Below are 7,610 nucleotides of genomic sequence, written 5' to 3'. Positions count from 1 at the left end.
GATAGTGCTGCCGGATGGAGAACTGAACATATAGAATGAGGCTGACAGGCCCACTGTCAGCACCCTAAAGGGAGTAGGGTTGAACCTAGTAGTGCTCTCGCGTGAAGCACTCCACCTCTTGCAGGATGGAGTAATTGCAGAATTGAGGGCCCATGAGCACCGCGCCCTCCAGGTGATCAGTGAACAACGGATCAACAATGAGTAGATGGCCCTACAGAGAAATGCTTCCATCGCTGCTGAGACTGAGGTGACCAATCAGAGCAAGCGGATTATGCAGGTCATTGAGGAGGCATGCCGAATGGTCCCAGAGTTGGCCATTCTAGAGGAGGAGCTAGTCGAGGTACGCATCCGTAAGCTGGCCACAGGGGTGCACAACACTTGGACTAAGATGGTGCGGGTTCAGTTGGAGTTGAACCTACAAATTACAGAGTTACAGTTGAAGGCCCAGCCTTCAACTCTACCAGAAGTGAAGGAATAGCGGGTGACCATTGTCACAAAAGCATTAGCAACGGTGGGTAGTGCAGTAGCAGATTGCACACAATTGTTTGAATAGTCATTTGAGGTCCTAACAAGCTTGCAGGAGGACTACAATGTACAGAGGCTAGAGATGGAAGCGCGCGCGAGCTACAACAGCGTTATGATGAGGTTAAGGGCACAACGTGAACCGTTGCACTAAAATAGAGACTAGCCAAGCTACAAGAGGCCAGGCAACTAAAGGAACAGGTGGATGCAGCACTGCACAAGGAAGCAGTGCTGAAGGCAAGATTGAAGCCCTGGCTAGATGAGGCTTACACAGTGACAAGATCTATGGAAGAAAGCTTACAACTCTGCAAGCGATGCAGCAAAAGCTTTAGGTCGACAACACAAGATCAGTGACTGAGCAGACAATGGAAGATGCGAAGCAGGCGATAGCTCAGTGCACGACCAATGTTGCGGTCCTATAGGTCGAGTTGGAAGGGCTTCGCGCAAAGATCTTTGTGCCTACTGAGTGACTCGAGGGCGAGTCACAATATTTGTGCTGGGGGCCTGTTGGGAAAGGGATCCCCTAAAGGACATTTTTGGGGCTAAAACCCATGTTTTGGTCAAATTTTGTAATAAACTTGTAAAGACTCCGCATTTTGTGGTCGCGGAGCGCGAAGGTGTCATAAGTCATAAAGGGTTGTCCTCCCTTAGTTTTGTAAAGTAAAGTCGGTTGTAAGAGATCTACCCATGGTTCGTGGACGATGGGATTGTATAAAAAGATCTAATGTCTAAGTAGTTAGGAGTCAGTCATGTTGAGATTGCAACAAGATGATGGAGCTTAGTGAAAAGAGTCACCTTCACTAAGTGGGCCCGCAGGCAAATTATGGCACAAGTTCTATTTTTGGATCCCATCAGGGATGATCACAGCAGGAGTGACCACAACAGGGATGATCACAGCAGGAGTGACCATAGTAGGAGTGATCACAGTAGGAGTGACCACAGCAGGAGTGATCAAAGTCTATTTTTAGACTGGCTGTCCAAATTAGAAAAGTCAAATATTATTGTCTCATAATAATATTTGGACTATAAACTTGATCTTATTCTCTTGGAGCACTTCAGTTTGAGCTACAGATGTGGCCCATGCAATTGTCAGAAGGAAGTACACTTTTCTTATGAGTCAGTTGAGTTGTTTCATGCATGAATTCAGTTAGAACTCAATCAGTTGAGTTTGGTGGAGTTGATTGTGGAGTTGATGGAGTCGTGTTCAGTTTGACTTGGTTAAACTAGTTGTAGTTAGTCTAACTGCAAATAGACTAATGATGAGTTGTTAAACTAATTATTAACTCATAATACAACTATAGAATACATCAGTTAACTCAGTTGCATGTCACTGCATGTTCAGTTCAACAGGGACAGGTGTTAGAGAATCAGATTTCTATCAGTTGTGACTATAGTTGTGCATGAGGATTTGCACAATCAAGGGATTGAGTATGCCAATGAGTTTTCTTATGTATTTCCCAGTATTATAGCCTCTTCTCACGTCTAACACAGTGTGAGTGATTCTTTGGAGGTGAAATACGAGTTTGGTAAATCATTCTCATTCATTCTTGAGCAGGTATTGAGCAGTGGAGGCAGGAAAGCAGTGGAATAGATTTGGAGATCAGATCTTAGCTGTATTGTGTGTAACAGGTGGAGCTGGTACTGGATTTCTTATGATAAGCACTGTACTTTGTAATGCTACATGGTCTCAATCATTAATATACAGATAGTTTGGGTTTTTAGCGAGATGCTTTCCCCGGGTTACATACTGTGTTAATGTGTGAATGCTCTTGATGTTTTATTGTTATTTATGCTGCTATATTGATGATAAACGTAGAGGAGCTTATGTATTGTGTATGTATTCCGAAATAGTACATGATCAAGATAATCTCCATTGAATATGTGTTAAATTATTCAAAATTTCTACATGGTATTAGAGCTGTTGATCATCAGATCTACTATTTAGGAAGTGTTTACATTCTATTTCTTCAGGCAGAGTCTATAATCGGGCCAGGTAGCCTCTAGATTCATCCTTCCTTTGGAAGGTGAGATATCCGGTGAAAGCCCATACAGTCAATCTCTGTACGAGAAATATTGTGTTCTCACGAATTTTAGATCGGAAGCGGTTGAGTTTGAGCTGGTGGAAATCGAATTTGCAGCAGTGCTGTTGAAATGTCTTTCAACGGATTGCAAATGTTATTCCAAAGCAAGAGCGACCTAGCCCTCAAGGATAAACTCATAAACAATAAGTATGAGAATGGATCTTCATCAAAGGTATCTGATGAAGACAATTGCGCTTTGGCTGCCCAAGCAAAGAAGGGGAAGAATAAGAAAGCTTCTCAGTCTGGTGCGAAAGGCAAGAATCAGGACATGTCCAAGGTGAAGTGTTTTCACTGTCACCAGCATGGACACTATGCCACTAATTTTCCGCAGAAGAAGAAGAACAAGCAAGTTGTTGGATCTGTAGCAGGAGAGGCTCTAGCCTCGCAGTTTGAGCTTGATTTTCATTGATCGCATGCTTGGTTTTAGGTGTGATGGGATCGGTGTGGTTCTTGGACAGTGGTGCATCTTTCACATGACTGGAGATAGAAATTTGTTCTCTGATCTGGAGGACAAAGATCTTGGAGTGCACATTGAGATGGGCGATGATGGTAGATACAGTGCGAGCGGTATCGGTACCATTTCCTTTGAGAGGGAGTCTAGTAAACCCTTCGTATTGAAGGAAGTCATGCATGTTCCAAGAATGAAGAAGAATCTTATCTCAGTGGCGATGTTAAAATACAAGGGGTATGATGTTGTCTTCAGCGAGGGAAAGGCCTTCCTATGCAGCAAGACAACTGGTGAGACCTGGAAGATAGGGGTTCGAGTGAGGAACCTTTATCAGTTGCATGTAGATGGATGCGCAGCAATGGCAGACAAGGCAGAAGGATTGGTGAGCCGGGATGATGGCGAGTTGTGGCACAGGAGATTGGGTCACCTTCACCATGGAGCCTTGAAGATACTGCAGCAGATCACTACAGGGCTTCATAAAGGCACACTTGCGCAGTCAGATCAGTGCAAGGGGTGTACTTTGGGGAAGTTTGTGAAAGCCACCTTTCACGAGAAGGATAGTCGCGCCACGACGATCCTTGAGAGAATTCACACAGACGTGTGTGGACCTTTCTCAGTTGCTTCGACAACAAAACACATGTATTATGTGATTTTTGTTGATGATTTATCTCGTAAGTGCTGGATCTTCTTCATGCAGAAGAAGAGCGAGACATATTCAAAGTTCTGTGAATTCAAAGCACTGGTCACGAAGGAGTTAGGGAAGAGGGTGAAGGCTCTTAGGAGCGATAATGGTGGTGAATACATCTGAGATGAGTTCAAGGATTTTTGCAAGGCATAAGGGATTCGTAGAGAGCTCATAGATCCCCATAACCCACAGAATAACGAGGTAGCTGAGCGGAAGAACAGAACGATTGTGGGTGCTGCACGGGCAATGTTGCATGATCAGGGCCTACCCCTTCACTTGTGGGCGGAAGCATGCAATACAACAGTTTATGTGCAGAACCGTTGTCCTCATAGGATACTTGGCATGAGTACACCCGAGGAGGCTTATTCTGGTAAGAAGCTTGATCTTTCTCATTTGAGGATTTTTGGTGCTAAAATTTACATGCATGTGATGAAGGATGCCAGGAAGAAGTTGGAGCCGACCGCAGAGGTTGGGATATTTGTGGGGTACACTGATACGCCCCACAACTATCGTGTGTATTTTCCAGACAGTGGTAAAACTGTTGTGCGACGGGATACAAAATTTCAGGAGGAGAAAACCATGAAGTGTTCGCTTGAGAGGGAGCTACACTTGCATGCAGATGAGGAGCTATTAGTTCCTAAGGATGAGCTTCAGGATGTGGATCAGCCACAGGACGAGGTTCATGGAGTGGAAGAGACCACTCATGCAGCACCAACCATCAGAGGGCGAAAGCGCTTGACAAAAGCTGAGCGACTGGCTAAAGATGCAGAGAAAGTTGCAGGACCACCTACAGCCCAACGCAGGCAGAGACAGTCACCTGATCGGTACACTGGATATATGGCTCTTATGAGCAAGTGTGTTGTGACTGAGCCATCCTCTTTCGAGGAAGCTGTGGAGGATCCCACATGGGTAGCCGCCATGGTGGAAGAGTATGATTCTATTGTCAGAAACAGTGCATGGGAGATTGTTCCTAGACCGGAAGGGAAATCAGTGGTGGGTTCGAGATGGATCTACAAAGTTAAGCAGGCAGCTAACGGGAGTGTGGAGAAGTACAAGGAAAGATTTGTTGCCCGAGGCTTTTCACAGATAGAGGGGATCAATTATGAGGAGACCTTTGCACCTGTCGTAAGGTATTCTTCCATATGGACGATTCTTGCTCTCTCAACACAGATGGGATGGCACATTCATCAGATGGATGTGAAGACTGCGTTCCTCAAAGGAGTCATTGAGGAGGAGGTGTACATTGAGCAACCCGAAGGCTTTGAGGTCTTCAACAGCGAGTCGCATGTGTGCAGGCTCAAGAGAGCGATGTATGGGTTGAAGCAAGCACCACGTGCTTGGTACACACGGATAGACAGTTATTTCACAGGACTTGGATTCTCCAAGAGCGAGGCAGATCCTAACCTATACCAGATTGTGGTGGAGGGTAAGTTGCTTATCATTGTACTGTATGTTGATGATTTGATTCTAACGGGTGATGCGCTGTTGATACTATCATGCAAGAAGGATCTTGCTACAGATTTTGAGATGAAGGATTTGGGCCTCCTTCACTATTTCCTAGGATTGGAAATATGGCAGCGTAGTGGTGGACTGTTTGTTTCTCAGGGCAAGTATACTCGGGAGATACTGGAGAAGTTCAACATGCATGGCTGCAAGCCTGTTGATACTCCTCTTCCCGGAGGTTGGAGGAAGGAGGATGCCACTTCCGGAGAAGAAGTGGATGCCACTATTTATCGAAAGTTGGTGGGGTCGCTGATGTATTTGGTCAATACACGACCTGATATATGCTATGTAGTTAACCAGATTTCACAAGCTATGGTTAAGCCTACCAAGCTCTTCTGGTAGGCGGCAAGCATGTATTGCGCTACTTGAGAGGCACATTAGGATATGGATCTTGGTACAAACAGGAGGATGCAGATTGGGCAAGGAGCTCAAGAGGCCGAGTATATGGTAGCAAGGACATCAGGTACCATCATATCAGAGATTGTGTGCAGCGGAGGATCATGTTGCTTTCATACATTCCAACGGAGGATCATGATGCTGATATTCTGATGAAGGCTCTCACCAGGAGAAAATTCGAAGACCACCGAGGCAGGATAGGGGTTGCTGATAATCCATATCTTGTTGAAAGGGAGTGTTGAGATTGCAACAAGATGATGGAGCTTAGTGAAAAAGTCGCCTTCACTAAGTGGGCCCGTAGGCAAATTATGGCACAAGTGCTATTTTTGGATCCCAACAGGGATGATCACAGCAGGAGTGACCACAGCAGGGATGATCACAGCAGGGATGATCACAGCAGGAGTGACCATAACAGGAGTGATCACAATAGGAGTGACCACAGCAGGAGTGATCACAGCAGGAGTGATCAAAGTCTATTTTTAGACTGGATGTCCAAAATAGAAAAGTCAAATATTATTGTCTCATAATAATATTTGGACTATAAACTTGATCTTATTCTCTTGGAGCACTTTAGTTTGAGCTACAGATGTGGCCCATGCAGCTGTCAGAAGGAAGTACACTTTTCTTGTGAGTCAGTTGAGTTGTTGCATGCATGACTTCAGTTAGAACTCAACCAGTTGAGTTTGGTGGAGTTGATTGTGGAGTTGATGGAGTTGTGTTCAGTTTGACTTGGTTAAACTAGTTGTAGTTAGTATAACTGCAAATAGACTAATGATGAGTTGTTAAACTAATTATTAACTCATAATACAACTATGGAATACATCAGTTAACTTAGTTGCATGTCAGTGCATGTTCAGTTCAACAGGGACAGGTGTTAGAGGATCAGATTGCTATCAATTGTGACTATAGTTGTGCATGAGGATTTGCACAATCAAGGGATTGAGTATGCCAATGAGTTTTCTTATGTATTTTCCCAGTATTTTAGCCTCTACTCATGTTTAACACAGTGTGAGTGATTCTTTGGAGGTGAAATACGAGTTTGGTAAACCATTCCCATTCATTCTTGAGCAGGTATTGAGCAGTGGAAGCAGGCAAGCAGTGGAGGCAGGCAAGCAGTGGAATAGATTTGGAGATCAGATCTTAGATGTATTGTGTGTAACAGGTGGAGCTGGTATTGGATTTCTTGTGATAAGCATTGTACTTTGTAATTTTACATGGTCTCAATCATTAATATACAGATAGTTGGGGTTTTTAGCGAGATGCTTTCCCCGGGTTACATACTGTGTTAATGTGTGAATGCTCTTGATGTTTTATTGTTACTGATACTGCTATATTGATGATCAACGTAGAGGAGCTTATGTATTGTGTATGTATTCCGCAATAGTACATGATCAGGATAATCTCCATTGAATATGTGTTAAATTATTCCAAATTTCTACATGGTATCAGAGCTGTTGATCATCAGATCTACTATTTAGGAAGTGTTTACATTCTATTTCTTCAGGTAGAGTCTGTAATCGGGCCAGGTAACCTCTGGATTCATCCTTCCTTTGTAAGGTGAGATATCCGGTGAATGCCCATACAGTCAATCTCTGTACGAGAAATATTGTGTTCTCACAAATTTTAGATTGGAAGCGGTTGAGTTTGAGCTGGTGGAAATCGAATTTGCAGCAATGTTGTTGAAATGTCTTTCAACGGATTGCAAATGTTATTCCAAAGCAAGAGCGACCTCGCGCTCAAGGATAAACTTAGAAACAATAAGTGTGAGAATGGATCTTCATCAAAGGTATCTGATGAAGAGAATTGCGCTTTGGCTGCCCAAGAAAAGAAGGGGAAGAACAAGAAATTTTCTCAGTCTGGTGCGAAAGGCAAGAAGCAGGACATGTCCAAGGTGAAGTGTTTTCACTGTCACCAGCACTGACACTATGCCACTAATTGTCCACAGAAGAAGAAGAACAAGCAAGTTGCTGGATCT

Source organism: Pinus tabuliformis, chromosome 3_2 (assembly GCF_031772625.1).
Source record: "Pinus tabuliformis cultivar Carrire ecotype Pingquan chromosome 3_2, CPIR1, whole genome shotgun sequence".
Lineage (NCBI taxonomy): Eukaryota > Viridiplantae > Streptophyta > Pinopsida > Pinales > Pinaceae > Pinus > Pinus tabuliformis.
Note: the sequence above shows the minus strand (reverse complement) of the source record.